This window comes from Stegostoma tigrinum, chromosome 5 (assembly GCF_030684315.1).
Source record: "Stegostoma tigrinum isolate sSteTig4 chromosome 5, sSteTig4.hap1, whole genome shotgun sequence".
Classification (NCBI taxonomy): domain Eukaryota; kingdom Metazoa; phylum Chordata; class Chondrichthyes; order Orectolobiformes; family Stegostomatidae; genus Stegostoma; species Stegostoma tigrinum.
The window spans coordinates 20,810,774-20,836,914 of NC_081358.1; the positions used below are offsets into that span (position 1 = coordinate 20,810,774).

Sequence of the window (26,141 nt, forward strand, 5' to 3'; positions counted from 1 at the left end):
AGAGCACTGCTATACATAGGCCCTAACAAACAAAAAGTTATGTCTAGGTTTTTTTTCCCAAAAAGGTTTCCCAGGAAATGACCTCTTTGCTTCTCTATCTTACTTGGGGGCTGTTACACTTCATTTCCACCCCCAAATTGACAAAACTCAACAGCCAAAAGACCAGACAGCTTTCTTCCCAAAGAGTACCGATCCCAGGGACAAAAGTGTGAATGGGACCAGAAAGATACCACTAGGACAGCAGGGGTGTCATCAGGTTGCAGTTTAGGAATGTAAAAACATCTTACATGTATTTATTATTCAATTCTATTTGATAGTGCCAATAACAGTGTATGTCATTGGACTGTACCACAAAATAATCAGCAAGCAACCAAGATACTTACAGTGGACAGAAAGGCAAGGATCAAAGCCCTGAGATGTGCATATCATTCCCCAGTTGCAGTACCTGACATTAGAATTGCCCATCTGACCTATTTTGCTTGTCACTTAACACATCAATATGTTTAGACTGCAAATGAAATTGTGAACTGAGCCTCTATATTGAATGTCACTACTAATTTCCTAGTGTTGATGGCCCTAATGGCTGGTCTGTGTCTGGATTTTAAAGCTCTGACTATGTGCTTCTCCACAAAAAAAGCATTATTCACAAAGACAGGGCCTGCTTGTGGACGTGTACTGAGATTTCAGACTCACCAATCAATATAATGTCTTGGCTCTAGTCCTCCAATATTCAATTCTGTTTTTCACAATATCCTAATCTTATCCATATACTCTTATAAACTTAAAAACAGATACATATGCACACAAACATTTTCCTGGTTCATTAACAATTTACATCCATTTAAAGTGTTCTTTTAATACCAATAAAGCATCAATTTTTAAAACAATTAGTATAAATTAGTAGTTCCCTCCAACTACCTCAACAACTTGCCTTTGCCTCAAAATTGAAGCCACAATACCCACTACACGTGTTTCCTACATCATTCATCCTGAGTTCTGACAGAGTTTCATGGTCACCACAGGCTGTCTGAATGCAGCACAGCTCATAGCTTCGTAAAATTATTACTGTGCAAAAGGGGCCATTCAGGCCATACTGTCACCACTGTCTTGATGAATTATCATATCAATTAGTGCCATATTCCTGTCTTCTCCCTGTAACCCTACATTGTTATTTGAAGAGAAAACTATCTAATACTCTTTGGAATGCTTCAAATGAACCTGCCTCCTCCATATTCTCAAGCAGTTCCTCAAATTTCAAAGTTATTCTATGAAATTATATTGAGTTATAATTATAATACATCTACCAGACATGGGCAACTGTTAAGTTATGTACAATACAGTCTTTACTTTTCTATTTATTCTATAAAGTAATGCTTAGATTTTTAACCCCATTTCTGATACTAATTTGTACCTAGGTTTTTTGTACCTAGGTACCTTGTTACTTTATGTGGCCACATCATACACTTTTCACTGTACTCCTGTATTTCTATATTTAAAATTTAAATTTCAATCTCTCATGGCACTAATTAGTAAAGGCTCCATTTAAAAATAGTAAGACAAATTGAGATAAACTCTCTCAGGGAAAATTTCAAAACAAGTGCTGTTCTATTTATTGGAATCTTGGAAGCTTCCCGCGATGGTTCATCCATAAATTGTAATGGGATGGAAAATAGTGCAGACACAAATGCTTCTTTGTGAACAAAATAAAAGAACTTCATCAATAGTGCTACTAGCATCCTTGGAAGCGCAAGTGTATTTTGTGAAGGAAAGAAAAGTAGCAAAAATATGTTACTAAACCTTAATTATGTTGCAATGGAAAGCATCTATCCTCCCCTCAGTATTTTCCAGTAGGAACAAAGCAAACTGCACAACACCCTTTCATTTCATCCTCTCAGCCATCACGTAAATATGTCCATTTGTTTAACAGTGTTGTGAGGGAGCACTGTCCTTCAATCCAAACGGGCAAGGGAATGATTTGCTTTACATTTGACCAAACTAATCTTATGAATGAGCAAAGCTCTTCTTTATTCTAAAGAATATTGATCATTCAATTTCGTGGTCCATGACAAAAAAACCTCAGAAAGTACAGGGAAGATTGGTAATATATCAAAATCATTGTAAAGAAATGCAGCGTTCCACATGGAAACAAACAAAATCTAAAAAAAATTGTGGAATGAAGCTGTCATTGTCAAGGATAACATATATTGCCATCTCCAATTATCCTTGTGAAATGGTGATGAGCTGCCATCTTGAAAATTAAGTGGCTTTTTAGGCCATTTCAGAAGGCAGTTACGAGTCAACAAGGCTTGCATCAAAGCTCAGTAAGGATAGCAGATGGCCTTCCTTACAAAGACAATCCATGATCACAATCGCTGGCGCCACTTTTTTTTAGTCTAGATTTGTGAGCTTAACTGAATTTCCCAGTTGCTGATGAGATCTTAACTCATATCTCTGTAAGGTGGAGACAATGGCCTAGTGGCATTATCGCATGACTATTAATCCAGTAAACCCAAGTAATGTTCTGGGGACACCAGTTCAAATCCTGCCATGGCAGAAATTGAATTCAATAAATATCTGGAATTAACCATCTACTGGTGACCATGAATTGATTGTCAAGGGGGTAAAAAAAACCATCTGGTTCACTAATGTCATGTGACTCCAGACCCACAGCAATGTGGTTGACTGTCAAGTGCCTTCTGGTCAGTTAGGGATGGGAAATAAATGGTGGTCTAGCCAGCAGTGCTCTCATTGTGGGAATAATTTTCTTTAAAAATCCTAACTAACCAGTGGATTACCAAGATAGGCAAGGTGACACAAGTGCCAGACAATTACCATCTTCATCAAGAGAGAATTTAACAATCACTCCCTGACATTCAACAGCATTACCATCATTGAATGCTCCCACTATCAATATCCTGGCTGGTGTGGAGTGGGAGAAGTCACCATTGACCAGAAACTGAACTGGGCTCACTACATAAATACTGTAACTAAAAGAGCAGACAGAGGCTAGAAATCATGCAGCGAGTAACTCACCATATGACTCATCAAAGTCTGTTCTCTACCTACAAAACATAAGTCAGGAGTCTGATGGAATACTCTCCACTTGCCTGGATCGGTGCATCTCCAAAAACTTTCAAGGCACTTGATGCCATCTAGGACAAAGCAGTCCACTTCATTGTCACCACATTTACACCCTCCACCACAGATGCTCAATAGTAGTGGTGTATATCATCTACAAGATGTAGTGTAAAAATTAACCAAAGCTCCATAACAGCACCTTCCAAACCCACAGCCACTACCAGTTAGAAGGACAAAGGCAGCAGATACACACTGCCACCTGCAAGTTTCCCTCTAAGCTGCACAATATCCTGACTTGGAAATGCACGAATGTTCTTCAGTGCTACTGGTTCAAATTCCTGGAGCTCTCAGCTTAACAATGTTGTGAATCTGTAAATGGACTGCAGTGGTTCAAGAAGACAGCTCCCTACTACTTTCTCAAGGGCATCTAGGGATGGGCAGGTAATGCAGGCCCAGTGATACTCATAATACATGAATGAATTGACAGATCAAAAATGAGAGGGCACAGATTTAGTGATTCCAAAGGAAGTAAGTGCAGAGTGAGGAAAAGCTTTACCACATGGCTTGTGTCTGGAGCATGCTGCCTGGAAATGTGGTGTAAGAATTTCAACCGATGCATTCAAAAGAGTGTTGAATGATTTTTGAAATAGAAACAATGTGCAAGGGTATAGAAAAAAGGCAGAATGGCACTACGTTCCAATGCTCATTTGGAAAGCTGGTGCAGAAATGAAGAACTGAATGGTCTTCTTCTGCATCATAACATCTGTGCCTGTCGTATGGTTATACTTGAGAGGTAAAATTGCATGGAGTATTTGCCACTCACAGTCTACCACTGGGAAGATCCCTAAATTCATCAGACAGGTTATGACTTCAGCAGCCTCAGGCTGATGCCGGATGCATACTGTAAAATACTAGTCAGTGTCAGAACAGCAGGTTCAGTAGGTTATTTAATTGGTTGAAATGACAATCTGTCACTTGCAGATGAGTAGTATCACCAGGACCCCTCAACCCCTGCAGTATCCAAAGAAGCATTTCCAAAATGACTTTGTTACTGAATATCCGCACAATTGATGCAATAGTTGGTAATACAAAATTGCCAGCCCACCCAGCTCGGTTTCAGTTCTTCAGCCAAAAGAAAATTTAGCCCATTACTTCCCTGTTTCTCTCCCACCTGCTGAACATTTCCAGCATTTTCTGATTTTTATTTTAGTATTTGCAGTATTTCTGTAAACATTTTTACAAACTGATACTAGCTTAATCTCATTATTTAATGTAAAAAATAGAAATCTTAAAAGACACACCGAGCAGAAACAAGTTTATTCTAAAAAAAAGTAAAATGACAGAAATGCATTCTATGGCTGTTTGATTTTATGTATTACATGCACAAATTGCTCACCTAAAGTCAAACTGCAGCTGCACAACCAAAATTCATCCAATTCTCAGTACATTTGAGATTCATTGGACTTTGCTGACTATAAGGAATCAATGTACCTTTGAAACATCAAGAATGGTGAAGTGAATTAGGCAAAAGCATCATAACTGCTTATATATTTGTCTCTAAACTGGCAATTATATTTACAAACTCAATAAAAATAGAATTTAAAGACTTTGAATAATTAGGAAAAGTATTTTCTAATTAATTTTATTCATTATGTCCAGATGCCATTATGTATTATTGTGTTTCTAAAAATTGTCATAGCAAGTGTTTAATTGGGAATCTGAATACCATCTGCCATTTTAAACCTATTCTGTGCTTAAATCTGCTGCATATGCTGGCAACTGTAGTCTGAATGTGTTCCTTTGAGATGCTAATGGCATAACTTTCTGAATGCCTCAGTGTATAATACACAGATATAACCCTGTGCAATAAACCAGATTTTAAGAGTTACTGTTAAAGATCAAAGGGCCTTCTGTGTTTACTTTAGAAAAGGCTTACATTCCAGTCATCCTGTTGTCAAGCACTAACAGGAAAGCAAAATCTTTTTTTCAGTCAGATATTGTTTACCTGATTTAACCGTTCAAGATTTTAGATTTTAGCTATTAATTATCTCAGAAAGAACATCAAACACAACAAGGTTAGAACATCAAAAGCAACAAGAACACATAAGAATATATTTATAAGGTCCTGCATAGCTCAGATCTCAGAACAGGGACAACAGCAAAATCTCTGAATTTATTACAAATGTATGCCAAAAATGATTCAGAACTGTACATAGTCTGCCATTTTTTAAAAAAGCACTTTACCACTTCAGTGCTGTTTTAAGCAAGTTCAGTTGGAGTTAAAATAGATATGAAGAGACAAATGATAAAAGTGAGAAAAGACTGTGACATGTTGCCAAATCCCTATTTTAAATGAATCCAACAATTCTATGTGGCAAACTTAATTTTCCTATCCAGTGCAAATTTGAACAGGTTATCATTGAAAAAGGCGATGAAATTAAGCAGTGAGGTTTAGTGCCATCTGTCCTGCTTGATGTAAATTTGAAATGAGTCTTCCAATGAATTTTCCTTCTCTAACTCAGTTACAACAGGATGTCAGTTTGACTCAGGGTAATTCTCTTGTATTTGAGTCAGAAGAATATGGATTAAAGCGACACACAAGGTCCTGTGTATGCAACCTAGTCTGACATTTCAGTTGAGCCCAGAAGGAATGCTACAACGCTGAAGGTGCCGTCTTTCACAAGAGATACTAACCAAACCCACAATCTTTACTATCAAGCAGGCCAACAGCAACAAGATTATGCAAATACTGCTGGTTTTGAGGTCCCCTCCAAGACATACAACATTCTGACTTGCTTGGACATTTACTACCGTTTGTTCGCATACTGATTTTAAAATCTGGAATTTCCTACATAATAAATTGTGGGAACATTATCAGTATGCACAATGCCACAGTTCAGAAAAAAATAGGCCCAGTGCCACTTTAGGACAACTATGGATGGAAAGAAAGCATGCCTTTGCCAGCATCGTTCAATTTCCATACAAATAATAACAAATTCCACATTTCTGTTTTTAAAACTCTGACTTTTATTTTTGTGTTTCTGTCTTTTTTGGATGCTGCTTGAGGGATGAGTATATTTTCAAGCTCATATTGACAGGTCTTGTGAACTCAGTTCTGGAATAGGGAGATTGAAAGGCCGCGCAAAACAAAAAGAAATAATTAATCAGCATCTTAGGAGCACAGCTTTCGCACTCCTAAGATGCTGCTTGGCCTGCTGTGATCATCCAGCTCCACACTTTGTTATCTCAGATTCTCCAGAATCTGCGGTTCCCATTATCTCTGAAATAATTAATCAATTTACACATGGGCTCCAGCAGTAAAATAAACTGGAATTAGAGAAAACATTTTTTTCCCTCAAAGAAGGTTGAAACATTTGCAACCATCATTTACCAGAAGTGGATGATCCATGTCAGTTTCTTCCTGCTGTCCTGTATATCACAGATGCCAGTCTTCAACAAATTTAATTCATTCCAGCTGATGTCAAGAAACACTGCTGATAGCAAAGCAAATGGACCTTGACAACATACCAACTGCAGTACTGAAGTACTTGTGCTTCAGACTTAACAGTGTGCCTAGCAAAGCAGTTCCAGTGCAGCTAAACTGTCATTAGCCCGACAATACGTAAAACTATCCAGCTCCATAACAGCAGGATAAATCTAATCTAACCAATTTTCAGTTAACTCTTGAGTATCAGCCAACGTATGGGAGGTGTCATCAATCAAGTAACACGTACACAGTTAATACCGGCTTACTGATTGCTTAGTTTAGGTTCCATTAGAAGATGAAGGTGGTGACATAGTGATAATGCAACTGGACACCAGAATAATATTCTGGAGGCATGGGTTCAAAGACTACCACAGCAGATGGTAAAATTTGAATTCAATAAATACATAGAATGAAAAACTAACATATTGGCCACCAAATATCCTTTAGGGAAGGAAGTCTGCCATCCTAACTGGTATCTGGGCTACATCTGTCTCCAGACCACTGCGAATTGGTTAAATCTTACCTAGCCTCTAGACAATTAGGGATGGGCAATAAATATTGACATAGCTGTTGAAACCCACAACCCCTGAAAGAGTATGACTGCTGTTGACATCAAGACAGCATTTGACTATCGTAGCAAAACAGAATTCAATGAGAATCAATGGAAAATCTCTCCACTGGTTGGAGCTAGACCTCACACAAATGAAAAGAGGATTGTGGTTGATAGAAGCCAGGCATCTCAGGCCTCGGAGTCACTGCAAGAATTCTATTGTGTAGATATTTTCCAATTAATCAGTTCAGAGATATTAGTACACACCTCTGGGGCAGGTGGGCTTTGGACTGAGGCCACCTGCTCCAGAGGTTAGGGACACTACTACTGCACCACAAGCACTCTGAAGTTCCTCCTTGTGGCGTCTTCAGCTGCTTCATCTGCAATCTTCCCTGCACTGTAAGGACAAAGGTAGATATGTTCAGCTTATTAAGTGGCAAGAAACAATTTATGCCAGGCAAATACTTGGCAGTAACAATCACCAACAAGACAGAATGTAACCATCTGCTCTTGACACTCAGTAGTGTAACCATAACAAAACCAGAAATTGCTGGTGAAATTCAGCAGGTCTGGTAGCACTTGTGGGAAGAAAGCAAAATTAACATTTCAAGTCCTACTGATGCTGCCAGAGCTGCCGGGTTTTGCCAGCTATTTCTGCTTTTGTTTCAGATCTCCAGCATCTTTAGTTCTTTGTTTTAATCTAGTGGTGATAGCATCACTGAATTTCCCTTTGTTAACATCCTAGCGGTAAGTATTGTTCAGAAACACTGTCAGCACTAAGATGCACTGCAGAAATGTGTCAGCCCTTTTTCAAGAGCATCTTCCAAACCAGAAACCTCAAACACCTAGAAGGATAAAGGAATCAGGCACACATGAACACCATCACAGTTATGAGTTGAACCTACATTACTGTTACTCATTGTACACCCACACCAAGATGGACCACAAGAGTTTAAGAAGTAAGCTCACTTTCACTTTCAGAAGGGAAATTAGGGTTAGGCAACAAATGCTTCCCTTGCTGGCAATATGTGCATCCTATGAAAGAACAAAAAAAACAAAAAGTAAATACAAATTGTAAGCTAAAGCCTTTAATGAACGACCTTGTATGTAATGAGATGTTCAACAATTGCTTCCAAACGATTCTTTTTATTATGCCAACAGCATCTGAAGCTTTTTTGACAGATATTACCATTTGAGCCACAGTACAAAAACAATTAAGAACACAAACTTTTCTCAGGTAATGATTTCCACTGGGAAGTTCAAATGACAGTGAAAGTAAAAGTGCAAACTGATGACATAGCTGGAATAAACAGATCAGTGAAGAACTTAATGCGTTTGGCTGTCATTTAGTTTGCTGATTATGGTTTTTTTAATGCAATGAGAAGATAATGATCATATTCCCCTGCACAGCGTGATGACTAAGCACACACACAAAAGTCCTGCAGTGGCAGTTGTACTTCAGGATTTTGCAATGATAAAATGCATAAGTGGGTAAGAAGACAACCTATAAAAGATGAATAGTTAAAAGGATGGTTTTAATTCAGTGATAAAAGTAGGTAAGGTAGGGCATGAGATTCTAACATTTGTTCCTACGTTTTCCAAGAATATTGCCATGTACCAGCTCAGGAGCACAGTTGGCTGCATGAAGTTCCTTTCCAGCTAGGGGGTAAATTTTCAATCATGTTTTTGCCTTGCCTTTGTGAAGCGTGTTGGACACAGATCTGGCTGGTTGTCCGTTAGTATTCACTCAGAAAATTATTTTAAAAACTATTAAATCAGAATTGGTGCGAGTGCTTTTCCTCAGCTCGGCTGGCCAGCGGTGCACTTTCCTTTTCAGGTGATGAAGAACGAGGTTTTAGATGATTAGTGAGGAAGCGAGATTTTTATTGTTGGAACAGCAAGAGTTTAAATGGCAGTTACTCCCTCAGAAGCTGCAGCGACCGTATCCTAGCAACGGCGAAGGCGGGGAGCTTCTCATCAGATGAGCAGCCACAAGGAGATAAACAGCCACTAAACATAATCGGGCACTTTTTCGGATTGCGTGTGGGTATTTTTTTTTGGGGGGGGGGGTGTTTCCAGGACATCCAGAGAAGGGGGGGGGGGGGAGATGGTAAAAATGTGAAACTTACCCAGATGATAAACCGGCTGGGAGAAGATGGGGAGCGGCCTACAGGGTTTCTACGGGTGCTGCCTCGCCTCCCCCCGGGCCAACGGAAAAGCCGAGAGCGGCCGGGAAGACCGGACCTTATCCCTGATAAGATCTGATCGAGGGGACAGGTCTCCCGGGCTGAGCCGAGCCCTCAGACTCTGGTAAGTGAAGCCCCCCGTCCGTCTCCTGCCGGCCTCCATTTTGGAGTGAGTGAGTTGAGCTGTCAGCAGCAGCCTCTTCTAAATGTTCTCTTTTGTTTTAAAATTAAAATAAGCCTCTTCCAAAGTTAATCAATCCACTATTTCTGGACGTGACATTTTTTAGAAGAATGCAATGATGTTATTTTCCGAGACCTCGGTGAGTACTAGATCTATTTTCATCACGTTTACCCTTTTTTAAATAAAAATGAAAAAAGACTTGGTAGGTGCAATGCCATTAATTCCATGTCTGAAAAGTGTCAAGTGGGCATTTACAGTTTTTTTTTGTTTTCTAGGAAACTTTGTAGTCGTAACTTCAACAAACCTTTTTCCGATTGCCATCAATCCACATTAAAATTATTGTTTCCGTATGCTTTAAAACAGAAGACGTAAAAGCAAGTCAACAAATGAGAAATGTGACATAGACATCTGTTAAATCCCAGTAGGGCACTCAAATAAAAACATAAACAAACCTTAACCTAAAACTTGACAAAGAGTTTTTTGGGAGGAAATAAATCTATCAATTAGCAGTTTGTATCCGATGTATGATTCTTGCAGAATTGCTTGACAAATTGGAATAGAGCTGGATTTGATCTCTTGATACACTGATTTCTGACTTGGTTGGTATATCTTCAGAAGGCTTAGCAATGTTTATTTTAAAACACACAATTATTTGTTTTCTGTTTATTATCATCTTTACTCAGCATTCACTTGAAAATTGACATTCTCCATATAAATGTTCACCAATTCTTTCTTTGCAAAGTCACAGGCTTTCTTTTCATTCATGGAGAATGATATTGTCAGCGTGGTTTAATTATAAAGATATTGCATATATATTCTAATTAATCAACCGTGATTTGGTATTAGCATTTGTTCTTTTTCCTCCATTATCTAAACACAAACATCTTTGGCTTTTGGGGACAAAAAGCAATCTTGCCTGTAAATATGCAACTTCCTGCTGAGTACGCTGTGTGAAATATACCATTTCTAATTGCATAATCTTTGTATGTGTTTGTCTGAGGATCCATAAGTCTAATGTGTACATGTCTGCATAACTTAGTTGTATGTATAAAATGCATCACTTGGAAACACATGGTGTTTTCCACAGAATGGTAATTAGTTGTGGTTATGTGTACTATTTAAAACTCTTGTAACCACTGCTTCTCAGCTTTAGGCAAACAAGGGATAAAGTTTATAAATTCATTGTAAATTGACTGCTATATGTTTATTGACGGCACACAGATATGTACATCACAGAGCCAGATAGAAAGATTCTAAATTGAGCATGAAGGAAGGGCAATTACTGAAGCAACTTTGCTGCATCTTAGTGGTAAAAAATGTTTTACTAATAATTTCCTGTGATTCAGTCTTAAAAAGGCTTTTACATGCAGATCTGTATTTGTGTTTTTAATTGATACAGCTGCTAAGGACCAGAGGCAAGAAAATAAAAGGATTTAAAAGTGGCAAAATAGAAATAGCAAGTGATACTAACACCAGTCCATTTGTTGGTTGTGTATCGACTCGGATTACTCTTCCTTACCTTACTTTTCCATCTTGTGTGCCATCCTTAGAAATTATCATCAAAGCAGCTGCAGCTCCCTCTAAATTTAAGTTTACCCCATATTAACATAGTTTTCACATAGACATAAGCCAGCCTGGAACTTACTTTCCATTACATTTTCTGAAGTTTTTAAACACTGTTGATATTTATTTTACAATTTTTGTAGATCCTGTAATCCACACAGACTGGAGGGGCTTAGGTAGCTGTAATATCAATGACATGAGTGAACAAAGGGAGATTCTGCAGTTTCAGCCCTAGAACAATGCGTGGTAATTGTTTTGCTAGTCTGCATTTCGTGTAAATTGTTTTATAGTTAATGAAAATGTAAGCAAACTAGTCATAGAATTGCAAATGTAGAAACATTTTGAGTGTCATACATGTTCGCAAATACCTGATTTAGGATTAATAGAGACAAATTGCATTTAATCAATCGGATTTTATTTTTAATATTTTTACTTTAAAGTGTGCCAAGTTATTGCTCTAAATTGTAGTAAACTATTTTTCTTGAAATGGCAATTTGTATATTGCATATATACAGTAACTTTTATCCCTTTGATTTTTGTAAACCTTTGTCAACTGGAGGTAACAAATCCAGAATTTATGGAGCATGAATTAACTCACTGACATTCATTGTCATCTTGTATCTGTGACATCACACATTGACTATTTTCCTTCTTAAAAGCTTTTGACTATTTTCCTTCTTAAAAGCTCCTGCTATTTCAATTAATTTGTGGTATAACTAGAACATTAAAAATTACTTATATGTGTGTTGCAAAATAATAGACCAGGCATGAGTTACAACTGCATCTATGTGTTAACGTGTGGTAAGCTTGGACCAACGTACAAACGTGCAATTCTGTCCTGCCTAAGATAAATCTGTTTGCTTCTGTACATGTGCAGTTCTGTGATTTTAGTACAAGATCAATGAGACTAAAACTGTTGCATCCATTCTGCTGGTTAATTGTGAATCCCAATGTTCATTCCTCCCATATGTTAATAAATTAACACAATTGTTGATAAAAATTGAGTTTTTGGTTATGATCATTTTGCTGGCATGTAAACCTATCAAAGCCTTTAACATATATGGCCTTCCGTATGGAAGATATTTATAGATTAAGAATTAAGGAAAAATTACATGCTTATCATATTGATTTTTAAGGAATTACTAACATGCCAACAGAATAGTCCAACCAGGAAATTCTGCGTCGTGCTGGAGAAATTTAACAGTTAATGGACAGTGCAGTGATTTCTGGTAAAGTAAAAAGATTATCAGGTACTGTCTCAATTGGAAGAGAGCACTCTCAACCGTATGAGATAATGATTTTTTTTCTTCCCCCCCCCCCCCCCCCCCAACCCCCGCCATGGCTTTTGTAATTGGATGAGGATCTGGTTCTTTTCTTTAATTGTGCTTATATGAAAGGGAAGGAGTTCATCCAGACTTTGCTACAATTCTTGTCCAGATTGAGTCAAAAATTCTTCACAAGTATGAAATTATGTTGGACACAAATAAGCAGAAATACTTTTTGAGGAAAAAAAATTAGTTCAGCCCATGGAAGTATTATGCTGCAGATTAATGCACATAAGCCTTTGCCGGCAGGGCCGTTCAGTGCACAGTTGAACAAAGATATTTGAATCCGTTTCCCAATAATTTGAGATGAAAATGCCACTGATTAGTCAGAAGCCAACAGTGAGTTGCTATTTCACCTGAACAGTTTCAAAATAGAGCTTATGCCTCTTCAATTAAAGTGCTCATTATTTGGCTAATTTATTTATACTTTCACAATCGCAGTTTTAAATTTCACAAGTGTAGTGATCACACTTAAACCCATTTTTAATTCTGACAAATTTAAAAACAAGTAATATGAATTAAGTTAGTATTCAGTAAAGAGAGGAAGGCATTAGTGAGAAGTTAGGAAGCTGTGTCTTCATGCTGTTCCTCATGTCTTCCATGCACTTTGATTTTCCAATTATTTATTCCGTTATGTTATTTTTCTCAAAGTTGATATTAAGTTATTAATGATACCTGATAAGAAAATGGGTCATACATAATTTCTGCAAGTACAGTCACAATATTTAAAACATGATAAAATATATTCTTGGCTAGATTCTGCAACATGCTTAAATAATTTTTTTTATAACTATCAAGGTGTTAAATGAGATTGTACTCTGAGATTGACCTCTCTACAGCCACCGATCTGCTGAATCACACTTTCAGAATAAATTTTGATGCCGTTGTCCCCATGAAAATTATTCCTGTCTCACCTTGATCTTTCTCCTGATATGGCCATCAACTGTTTCTCTTAAGTCTAAGAAATACAGTTTTCAATGTCAGTGCTAATTGAACCATTATTTGCTTGTTCTGAATGTACCACGTAAGTTGCTTGTAGGTCTTGTTGTCCTTGGCCAAAACTGTTCAGTGTTTTCGCACCGTATTGCAATGCCAGAATAAGCCCTGCTTTCCCAGCACACATTTCTTATTAATTTCTTTGGCCCTAACGCATTCCTACTCACCTCTAACAAAAGTGTGAGAAGCTCATAAAAATTGTCATGTTGGATTGGAAGCTAGAAAATGTATGCCCCTATCAAGAAAGGAGGGAGAAGGAAAGCAAGGCACTATAGGCCAGTTAGCCTCACATAATTTATTGTAGAAATATTGGCATCCATTATTAAGAAAATATGGCTAAAGTTTAACAGATATTTAGTAAGTTTGTGGATGTAACTGGTAGGATAGATCAAGGGAATAATTAGATGTAGTATATCTAGGTTTTAACAGTATTCAAAAAATGTGCCACACTGAAATAGTTGGTAAACAAGTCAAGGGGTCACAAAGCTGTGTGTAATTGCATCAATACAGGACTGGTTGAAAGGTAGGCAGCAGAGCGTATGAATAAACTTCCTTTTCATTTTAGTAAGTTATTACCAGTGAGGTACAGCAAGGATCAGTGGTGGGCCCTTGACTATTTATGGTCCATGTTAGAAGGACTGTGCTGTGCTGTAGCGAATGAACCAGTTGTTTTACTCACAGCCTGAAGGTCAAGCCGGGAACTCTTTTTGGCATTCACTCATTGGTTACACAAGGTCGCCAACTTTTGGCGAGTCTGGATTTGATCTGTTGTGAAATATTCAAGTACCTGGTGCCATTGGATTAAACAGAAAAACTGCCTAATAGCAGCTTTTGGATAGTGAGGATGCAGATTGTCACAGAACTGAAAGAAGGTATTTGCACTGAAATCTTCAGAAAACCTGCAAAAGACAGATTTTGCTATTGCACTTGCACTTGTTTTGTCACTTCCTTCCTTCGTGTGAGTGGAACAAAACAGTACACAATGACTCTGAAGATAAGAACTTCTAACTCAAATAAAGACCTAGGTTCAACTGACTGTCAACTGCAGGTCTTCTACGCAGTAGGCAATGATGTGATATCATCACTAAAAACCAAAAGATCTGTGAGAACGTCACCTCGTTCCAGCCTGTGGCTTGGATTCTTAATTCACGAGTCTGCTGTTTCTGTTTATGTTTCCATCCGTGATATTTCTGCAGAACTGTTTGGCTTGTCTGTCCTATTTGTGAATTGATGTGTTCACATTAAGATTTAAAACAGATATAGTTTAAGCTAACATAGTAGTAGTTAATCTGTTTTTACACTTTTTAAAGGGTGTTTTGTTATCTCTAAATAAATTTTTGTTTTCTTGCTCATTGAAGGAATCTGATATGTTTCTTTTTCTCTTCTAGTGTTTGAAGGCAGGCAAAGTAACCACGTTAGTGATTAAGTTGGTCATGTACACACTTGTTATGGTTCATGGAATAGCCGGGATTGACTACCAGGGCACGCTTCCTGTCAGGGTCATAACGAAACTGTGGGGCTTGATTAAAGGATATTTAAATTTTGGCAGCATGAGATTGAACGAGGAGCAGTGGTGGGCCCTTAACTATTTATGGTCCATGTTAGAAGAGTGAATGATGAAAGATGAGGGCAGATACCAGGTTTCTCATTATGTAAAATAAGATGGAATTGGAAGTAACTAAACTTATGCAGCAGATGGATGAGGTGTCTCTGAAGTTTTAGCAAAGATTTGTAACTCGGGTTGTGGGTGAGATTGTTGACTTGCTCACTGAGCTGGCTTGTTTTCATTCAGACATTTCAGCACCATGTGAAGTAACATCATCAGTGAGGCCCCCGATGAAGCGATGCTGTTCTACTCTGCTTGGAATTTATACAGTCCAGGTCCATTCTGGTGAATAGTGCGATTTCCAGCTTTGTTCTGTATGGGTTTGTATATGGGGTCGAATTCTATATGTTTGTTAATTGCCTTATGTGTTGGGAATCATGCCTCTAGGAATTCCTGTGCCTATCTATGTTTAGCTTGGGCTACTATAGTTACATTGTCCCAGTTAAACTGATGGGCTTCATTGTCCGAGTGTACTGGTACTGAGGAAAGTTTGTTGTGTCGTTTTGCTGCTAGCTGAAATTCATGTATTCTGATGGCTAGTTTCCTTCCTGTCTGTCAGATGTAATGTTTGTGGCAGTCGTTGCATGGTATTTTGTAAACTACGTTGGTTCTGCATGTTGTGGGAATGGGGTCATTAACCCTTGTGAGTGTTTGTCGTAGAGTATACAAACCCATACAGAACAGGATTTTCAACCACAACCACCACTTTGCTGTGATGGAAAAGCTTTCTGTTGTTACAAAATCCAGGAAAAATTTCTGGAATTTTGTTGTTTACCCTAAAGCATGCAAGAAAACAATTTTCAGATAGTAATACTTTTTTTTTTCCTCATTTATATAAATTAACTAGATATAGTGAGATAGAAAGTGGATATAATTTTGCTTCTCCAAAGTTCTCTCGAATCGGGAAAGGTTCCATTAGAGGGCAAAATAGTGAATGTAATTTTTTGTTCAAAAAGGGAGAGACAGAGAGAAGAAAACACATGCCAGAGAGCTTAACATCTATCATATGGATAATATTCAGTGATACTAAAGACATTATAGAAGGTTACTTAGAGAGCTTCGATGTAATCAGGCAGAGTCAACATGTTTTTATGAAGGAGAAATCACGAATAACCATCTTTCTGGACTACTTTAAGGAATTAACATGTTATGAATAAATGGAACCTGTGGAAGTACTGTGCTTGGAGTTTTACAAGGCATTTAATAAGCTGGCACATCAAAGATTATTGTGAAAATAAAATGAATGCTCATAGCATGGTATTAAGATGTTGGCATTGATGGAAGATTGGCTGGCAAACAAGAAACTGTGCAGTCATTAATGGGTCACTTTCTGCATGGTAACATTAATTGAGTGGTATGTTACAAATATCAATGCTGCATTTTATATAAATTACTTAGATGTAGGAAGCACAAGTGTGATTGCTAAATTTGCTGACAAAATAAGGATAGGTAGGCAAATAAGCTGAAGAAGGAAGCTACAAATGAATATAGATATTTTAAATAAGAAGGAAAAGATGTGGCAAACAATGTATATTATGGGAAAATGTAAGATTATTCATAAAGGCCTTTAGAATCTGCAAAGTTAACTAAATTGACAAGAAGGTGGCACATGGAGTATAATAAGGTGAAATATAAGGCAATTCGCAGATAGGAAGAATAGAGCATTTTTTTTGTTTTATTTAAATAGTGCAATATTACCAGTTGATGATCTTTTGAATAGAATTTTGTCCTTGTACAAAAAAAAGGTGGAGAAATTTATTCACTTGTACCACTTATTTTGGTTTACAGATTGCGTAGAGTTCTGAAGGGTCAGCAACATTGCAAATCACTGCCTACGCACTATGGTTTTCAATTACATGAATGAGGACTGTCTTGCAGGGAGCTCGCACCTTCACCATCAATTAAAGTAAGTCTTTCTAGCACTACTTGAGGTAAACAAAAACTAGTTTATAAGTGATGTTTTGATGAAGTTTTTACCCTAGAACAGCAAGCAAGGAAAGGAAGTGATAAATTGACCAATCTTGTAAGTGGGCTGAAGTAAGGAGATTTTGCTGCAGTTGTATAGGATCTCACTGAGACCAGATCTGAAACACTGTATCTAGGAGAGATATTTAGGAGCATTTCAATAAAATTACCTATAGTTTTACAAGTTAGTTCATTTTTCAGAAGACTGAGAAACAGTTTTGTTGAAACATAATATCCTGAGAGGCCTTGATAGATTAATGTTTGAAGGCTAGCTGCAATGTAAAACAAATAGCATAGTTTCAAGGTAGAGAGACACAATTTTTTTTCACACAGTTATGTAGCTTTGGAATTCACTACCCTGAAGGACTATGGATGGTCAGTCAATTAATGTTTTCAAGTTTGAGCTTTTAAGAGATTTGAAGAGTATGATGATTGGGCAGTAAAGTAGAGTTGAGGTACGGGATCAGATAAGATTGTAGTAAGTGATAGAACAGGCTTGAAAGGCTGGCCTGTTATTGTTGTTATCTCTTGCCTGGATTCTTGAAGGTTGAATACAAGCAGTGAAGATCTGGATGAGTTGGAATTACTTAGGAGCCTGGTAAGGAAATTATTTGAAAAAAATTTAATTTGGAAGCAACAGTAGCATGAATAGGAGTTTTGGGGATGGCTAACCTTGACACAAGAACATAGAACATTGAACAATACAGTGCAGAACAGGCCCTTCGGCCCTCGACATTGCGCCGGCCTGTGAACTAATCGAAATCCCTCCACCTACACTATCCCATCATTATCCATATGCTTATCCAAGGACTGTTTAAATGCCCCTAATGTGGCTGAGTTAACTACATTGGCAGGCAGGGCGTTCTATACCCTTACCACTCTCTGAGTAAAGAACCTGCCTCTGACATCTGTCTTAAATCTATCACCCCTCAATTTGTAGCTATGCCCCCTTGTACAAGCTGAAGTCATCATCCTCAGAAAAAGACTCTCATTGTCCACCCTGTCTAATCCTCTGATCTCTTTGTATGTCTCTATTAGATCCGCTCTTAGCCTCCTTCTCTCCAATGAGAACAGACCCAAGTCCCTCAGCCTTTCTTCATAGGGCCTGCGCTCCAGACCAGGCAACATCCTGGTAAATCTCCTCTGCACCTTTTCCAATGCTTCCACATCCTTCCTGTAATGGGGCGTCCAGAACTGCACGCAATATTCAAAATGAGGCCGCACTAGCGTTTTGTACAGTTGCAGGATGACATCAGATTTGTCGAAATGTTGACTTTTAGTTGTCTCCACAGATGCCACTTATTCTGGTGCTATATTAGATGTTCAACATTTTACATATTTTTAAAGCACCTGCTCAGAGATGTAGTTAAACATCTCGGGTACAGATGGGGCTTTAACCAGGGCCTCCTGGCTCAGAGGTAGGTACACTACCACTACACTGCAAGACTCTCCACTAATTAGCTTTTAATGAAATCAGTAAACCATGTTGTTAATTTATCACATACAGATCTATGATTTATCATGCTGGAGAGGGCATTCTAGGTGGAACTTGAACTAATTTGTAATCGATTCAATTCCTCTGTTGCTCCAAATGAGAAGATGCATCATTAAATTTTATTGGTGCATGTTCATAAGCATCAAGCAATTTATTATTAAAATAAAGTACACTCTCCAAAACTGCCTACAGCCTGAAGGAAAACAACTGTGTTGGGGTGATCTGGTCACAGAACTTAGAAGAGTACAGCACAGAAACAGGCCCTTTGTCCCACGATATTGTGCCAAACATGATATCAAATGAAACTAATCCCTTTTGCCTGCCATTGGTCAATATCCCTCCATTCCTTGCATATTCGTGTGCTTATTTAAAAGTCCCTTAAACGCCCCTATTGTGCCTGCCTCCACCATTGTCCCCTGGCAGCACGTTCCAAACTTCTACCACTCTCTGTGGTAAAAAAAATTGTCCCCATGTCTCATTTGAACTTATGCCTCACACTCTAAATGCACGCGTATTAGACGTCTTCAGCCCTGGGAAAAAGATTCCAATCATCAACCGTGCCTATGTATCTCCATTTTTTAAACTTCTTTATAAAGTCTCCTCTCAGCCTCTGTCACTCAAGAGAAAACATTGTGAGATTTCCTAGCCTCTCCTTATAGCTCATACCCTCTAATCCAAGCAACATCCTGATAAACCTTTTCTGCACCTTCTCCCAAACCTCCACATCCTTCCTGTAATGTGGCAGATTTTATGATATTTTTCTGGAAGTTGACGGAAGTTGATCATAGACTAAATGTGAGATTTGAAGCTTAGTTTAGCTTTAAACAGAACATCCAGGTTGCTTTTATACTAGGAAAGGACAGGGGAAATCAGGAACTAAATGCTTCTACATAGTCTCATGATGAAATCATTGATAGAGGCTTTGAAAGGTTGCATAACCACTATATAAACTGATTGTCACTGTCATTGTTTCTTTACTTCACAGTGTAAAGATTTATTGAAATTCAAAACATGTAAAGATAAAGTCACCATCATGACCACGTCAGATTGTAGGGCTGCTGTCCTATTAGAGAGTGAGAGACGGTTTAACCTGTGGGTGACTACGTCTCAGACAAGGGGAGAGGTTGAGAAGGCGAGTTCTTCATGGTAACCTCATCTAGTGTGGGAATTGAGTCCATAATGTTGGTGTCATTCTGTATCAGAAACCAGCCATCTAGCTGGCTAAGCCATCTATTGTTCTCCCCCTATGACTATCTAGCCCTTGGCTCATGAATCAGTAATGATATATTCCTACGTTTTGGACAGCACCTGGAGGAAAGGCTGAGAATAACAGGAACACTGAATGTACTCTGGTGGGAGTCTCCAATGTGCATCACCGAAAGTGCCTTGGTACTACCATTTGAGCTGGCCGAGCCCTGGAGAACAAAACTGCCGTACTCAACTGCACCAGTAGTGAGGGAATCAATATGATGGAAAACTCTACCTCATCTTCATCAATCTACATATTAACAGGTGTGTCTTGTCCAGGACCATATTGATAAGAGTGACTAGTGCAAAGTCCTTGTGGAGATGAAATTCCGTCTTCATGTTATAAGTGCCGTCTGTTGTGGCGTTGCCACCATGCAATACGGGACATGCTTTGAACAAATCTAGCCCCTCTAAACTGGGCCTCCGTGAGACACTGTGGATCATCAGTAGTGACAGAACTACAGTTTAATCACAATCTATAATCTTATGGCCTCGCATTTTCCCTATTTCCTTTTCGCCATCAAACAAAAAGATAAACCCTGTTATGTGAATGTACGAGGACATGTCAAAATCACTACCAACCATGTGTAAAAATGAGATGCAGAGTGGAACTACTTGTGTGCCAAACAGAAGATGCAGCGTGCAATAGACAGGGCTATGCAGTCCCACAACCGGGTTAAGCTCTGCAGTTCTACAACATCCAATCTTGAATGGTTGTGGAATGGGAACTGGGACTCCATAAATATCTGGTCCTTGATTATAGGGAAGCCAAGTGTGTCAGTGCAAAGGACAAGGCTGAAGCATCAACCAGAAGTCCCTAGTGAATCACAGCCTTCTCTGGAGGTCCCCAGCATCAAGGATGTCAGCCTTCAACCAATGCAGTTCTATGCACGTGATCATAAAAAACATCTGAGGTCACTGGATTTTGCAGTGGCCTTGAAAACATGGAAAAAATATTGAAGACTTGTGCCCTGAAATAGCCAGGCCTCAAACCAAACTGCTCCAGGACAGCCACAGCATTAACATCTATCTGGCAATGTGAAAAAGTTCCTGAGTATGTGCGCAAAACAAAACAAATCCCACATAGCCAGTTTGCATCCTACCAGCCTACTCCTAATCATCTGCAACGTGATGGAAGGGATCTCAGATGCTTCTTCCAAGTGACATGTTCAAAGTAATAACTTGTTCGTTGGCACTCAGTTTGTGCCCTGCCAGTCACTCAGTTTCTCAATTTATTTCAGCATTTGATAAAACATGAACAAAAGAGTTGAACTCCAAAGATGAGATGAGAGAAACTGCCCTTAACATCAGTGCAGTATTTGACCAAGTAGGGCATCAACATCAGGATGCTGTAGCAAAATTAGGATTGAGTAAAAACTAGGAAAGCTGTTTACTGGTTTGAGTCATATCTAACACAGAAAGGAAGATGGTTGTTAGAAATCAGTCATCTCAACCCGAGAAGTTCCTCAGAGCAATCCACAAAGCCCAACCATCTTCAGCTGCTTCATCAATGACCTTCCATCAATCATAAATGGAAACGGGGGGGATGTATGATGTTCAGCATGAGTTGCAATTCCTTAGGCACTGAAGTACCCCATGTACACTTATAGCAAGTCCTGGACAACACCAGGCGTCTGATAGTAAGTGGCAAGTAACATTGCCTAACATTTCTGTGGCATGAACGACCACCTTCAATGAGAGAACCTGAACATTTTGTCTTTGATGTTCAATGGCATTAGCATTATTGAATGCTTTGCTATTAAAATCCTGATAGTTACCATTGACAAGAAGCTGGAAGAGTAGACCAACCAGTGTCCATAGGAATACTGTTGCGGGTAACTCCCCTGCTATCTCCCCAATTTCTGTCTTATCTGAAAAGGCACAAATTTTTAGAGTCACGTAGCATGGACGCAGACCCTTCAGTCCAAATAGCCCATGTCAACCATAAATACCAAATTAAACTTGTCCCACTTGCCTGCTCCTGGCCTATTATCCTCCAAACCTTTCCCTGTTCATGTACTTGTAATTGTGTGCACATTCACCATTGGATAGATGTGAGGTATTGCATTTTGGTGAAACAAAGAAAGGTAGGAGTTGTACAATTAATGCTAGGGCCCTGTGTTGAACTGAGAAAAAGATCTAGGTGTATACAGTTCTTTGAAATTTGTGTCACGGGTAGATAGAATGATTTAGAAGGCATTCAGCATGCTTGCCTTTATTGCTCAGTCCTTTGAGTAGAAGAGTTGGGATATCATATTGAGGTTGTACAGGACATTTTCTGGAGTACTGTGTGCCATTCTGTCTGCTCTGCTGTAGGAAGGATATTATTAAATTAAAAAATATTTACCAGTATGTTCCAGAGCTAGTAGAAACTGCAGATGCTGGAGAATCCTAGATAACAAGGTGTAGAGGCTGGATGAAGACAGCAGGCCAAGCAGCATCAGAGGAACAGGAGGTTGACGTTTTGGGCCTAGACCCTTCTTCAGACTTCTTAAGAAGGGTCTAGGCCTGAAACATCAGCCTTCCTGCTGCCAGTGTTGCTGGGATTGGAGGTTTGAGTTATAAAAGTAGGCTGGATAGGCCCAGACCTTTTTCACTGGAGCATAGGAGGTTGAGGAATGACCTTATTGAGGTTTATAAAATCATAAGGTGTACAGATAAGATGAATAGCGAGGGTCTTTTCCCTAAGGTCGGGAAGTTCAAAAATAGGGAGCAGTGGATGGGAACCGGAGCTACAGATCAGAGGATGGGGTAGCCAATGTACAGACAGACAGAGCAATCAGAGAATCTATGAGGAAGGATAAGCAGTTGATAGGGCAAAGTGGCAGTCAGTGCGACAGGCTGAGGTGTGTCTACTTCAATGCAAGAAGTGTCAGGAATAAGGGTGACGAACTTAGAGCATGGACCTGTACTTGGAACTGTGATGTTGTGGCCATTACGGAGACTTGGATAACACAGGGGCAGGAATGGTTGTTGGATGTTCCAGGGTATAGATGTTCCAAAAGAAATAGGGAGGGAGGTAAAAGATGTGGGACAGTGGCATTGCTAATCAGGGATGATATCACAGCTGTAGAAAGGGAGGTTGTGGAGGAGGGTTTCTCTACTTAGTCAGTATGGGTGGAAGTCAGACACAGGAAAGGAGCAGTCACTTTATTGGGAGTTTTCTATAGACCTCCCAATAACAACAGAGTCAGTGAGGAACAGATTGGGAGATGGATTTTGGAAAGGTACGGAAGTACGTTTTGTCATGGGTGACTTCAGCTTCCCTAATGTAGACTGGAACGTCCTAAGTGCAAATAGTTTGGATGGAGCAGATTTTGTCAGGTGTACCAAGGAAGGATTTCTGACCAAACATGTAGATATTCTGACTGGAGGGGAGGCCATATTGGATTTGGTGCTTGGCAACAAACCAGGTCAGGTGTCAGATTTCTCGGTGGGAGAGCATTTTGGTGATAGTGATCACAACTCTCTGACATTTACTACAGTCATGGAGAGAGATAGGAGCAGACGGTACGGGAAAGTATTTAATTGGGGGAGGAGAAATTACAATGCTATTCAGCAAGAACTACGGAGCACGAAGTGGATCAGATGTTCTCAAGAAATGCCCAATTGAAATGTGGAGGTTGATAGGGAGCAGTTGCTACAGGAATAAGATAGGTTTGTCCCACTGAGGCAAGGAAAGGATGGTAAGGTGAAGGAACCTTGGATAACAAGACATGTTGAACATCTAGTCAAGAGGGAAAAGGAGGCTTATTTAAAGTTGAGGAAGCAAGGATTGGACAGAGCTCCAGAGGTCTACAAGGTAGCAGGAAGGAACTGAAGAATGGACTTGGGAGAGCTAGAAGGGGGTATGAGAAAAGCTTGGCAGGTAGGATCAAGGAAAACCCCAAGGCTTTCTATATTTACATGATGAACAAGAGGGATTGTCAGAATGAGGGTAGGGCCAATTAGAGATAGTGGAGAGAACTTGTGTGCGGAGTCAGAGGAGATAGGGGAGGTCCTTAATGAATATTTTACTTCAGTATTCACTAGTGAGAGGGACCTTGACATTTGTGAGGACAGCATGAAACAGGCAAATATGCTCAAACAAGTTGATGTTAGAAAGGAGGATGTGCTGAGACATTTTGAAAAACATGAAGATAGATAAGTCCCCTGGGCCAGACGATATATACCCAAGATGTATACAAGAAGTGAGGGAAGAGATTGCTGCCCCTTTGGCAATGATCTTTGCATCCTCGCTGTATACTGGAGTAGTACCAGAAGATTGGAAGGTGGCAAATGTCATTTCTTGTTCAAGAAAGGGTATAGGGGTAATCGTGGAAATTACAGACCAGTCAGTCTTACTTCTGTGGTGGGAACATTATTGGAGAGGATTCTGAGAAATAGTATTTATGATTATTCAGAAAAGCACAGTTTGATTAGAAATAGTCAACATGGCTTTGTGAGGGGCAGGCCTTGCTTCACAAGCCTTACTGAATTCTTTGAGGATGTGACAGAACACACTGATGAAGGTAGAGCAGTGGATGTGGTATATATGGATTTTAGGAGGGCATTTGATAAGGTTCCACATGGAACCTCATTTAGAAAGTAAGGACGCATGGGATTCAGGAAAATTTGGCTATGTGGATTCAAAACTGGCTGTCCAATAGAAGGCAGAGGGTGGTATTAGATGGAAAGTATTCAGCCTGAAGCTCGGTGACCTGTAGTGCTCTGGGACCTCTGCGCTTGGTGATTTTTTATAAATGACTTGGATGAGGAACTGGAAGGGTGTGTTATTAAGTTTGCCAATGACATGAAAGTTGGTGGAGTTGTGGACAGTGTCAAGGGCTTTTGTCAGTTGCATAGGGACATTTACAGGGTGCAGAGCTGGGCAAAGAAGTGGCAGATGGAATTCAACCCAGAAAAGTGTGACTTGATTCAATTTGGAAAGTTGAATTTGAATGCAGAATACAGGGTTAATGGCAGGATTCTCAGCAGTGTGGAGGAACAGAGGGATCTTAGCGTCCTCGCCCATAGATCTCTCAAAGTTGCTACTCAAGTCGTAGGATTCTAAAGAATGTGTATGATGTGTTGGCTTTCATTGGCAGGGGAATTGCCTGGACTGGAGGGCAGGTCTTATGAGGAAAGATGGAGGGAGCTAGGACTTCCTTCATTGGAGTGAAGAAGGATGAGAGGTGACTTATAGAGGTTTACAAGATGATGAAAGGCATAGATAGAATGCGTAGTCAGAGAGTTTTTCCCAGGGCGGAAATGACTATTATGAGGGGGCATAACTTTAAGGTGATTGGCGGAAGGTACAGCGGAAATGTCAGAGATATGTTCTTCACACAGAAAGTGGTAGGCTTATGGAATGCACTGCTAGTGGTGATAGTGGAGTCAGATACTCTCGAGATTTTTAAGCGACTCTTGGATAGCCACATGGAGGATAGTAAAGTATAGGGTAGGCAGGGTAGATTGATCTTCAGAGGATAATAGGTCGGCACAACATCGTGGGCTGAAGGGCCTGTACTGTGCCATACTGTTCTATGTTCTATATTTGTAAGGTAAGAGGAGAACGTTTTAAAAAGAACATGTGGGGCAATTTTATTACATGGTGGTTCGTGTGTGGAATGGACTGCAAGAGGAAGTGGTGGATGCAGTTACAGTTACAATTACAACATTTTAAAAGATATTTGGATAAGTGGATGGGAATAACAACTATTGGGAGGGTTATGGTTAAACACAGGCAGTAAGATTAGTTTAGTTCGGGAACATGGTCAGCGTGGACGACTGGACCAAAGGGTTTGTTTCCGTGCTGATTGACACTATGGCTGTATAAATCAGGAATGTGATTGAATACTTTGTACTTTGTTGGATGAGTACAGTCCAAGAAGCAAGAAGCTTGACACCATCCAGGACAAAGCATCCCATCCATCGCCTTCAACATTCATGCCTACCACCACTGACACACAAGAGGTAAATGTTTGTTTAACCTTCAAGATGCACTGCAGTAACTCATCGAGGGTCTTCTGCCAGTACATTCTAAACATTTGACTTCTACCACTTATGATGTAGCAGGGAGTACCATCATATGTAAGTTTCCCTCTAATTCAATTACTTCCTGATTTGGAACTGTATCATAATTCATTCAGTGTCATTCGTTGGAAACCCTGAAACTCTATTCCTATTCATTTGTAGGTGCCTTAGCGTAATGAGGATTGCAACAGTTTAAGAAGATGGTCTGAGTTATACGGAGAGGCTGGATAGGCTGAGACTATTTTCCCTGAATTGTAAGAGGCTGAGGGGTGACCTTTATAGATGTTCATAATATCATGAGAGGCATAGATAGGGTGAATAGCAAAGGCCTTTTCCCTTGGATAGAGGACTTCAAAACTAGAGGATGTAGGTTTAAGGTGAGAGGGGAAGGATTAAAAGGGACCTGAAGGATTTTTTTTTTACACACAGGATGGTGTGTAAATGGA

At 39.4% G+C, this 26,141-nt stretch overlaps 1 protein-coding gene across 5 annotated transcripts in view; it reads left to right on the forward strand.

Moving 5' to 3' along the window:
- Positions 1–8,511: 8,511 nt before the first annotated feature.
- The window catches only part of tmem200ca (transmembrane protein 200C, genome duplicate a), a 41,070-nt gene continuing 23,440 nt past the window's right edge, over positions 8,512–26,141 (forward strand). Inside the window, exons 1-3 of one of the 5 annotated variants that reach the window (XM_048528456.2) lie at positions 9,196–9,425; positions 16,761–16,878; positions 25,545–25,635. The gene's annotated coding sequence lies outside the window, so the exon portion shown is untranslated. Of the gene's footprint in view, positions 8,607–9,195; positions 9,426–9,490; positions 9,622–15,274; positions 15,293–16,760; positions 16,879–25,544; positions 25,636–26,141 lie in introns of those variants that run through there. The other 4 variants (XM_048528458.2, XM_048528454.2, XM_048528457.1 and 1 more) reach the window with 4 other exon arrangements.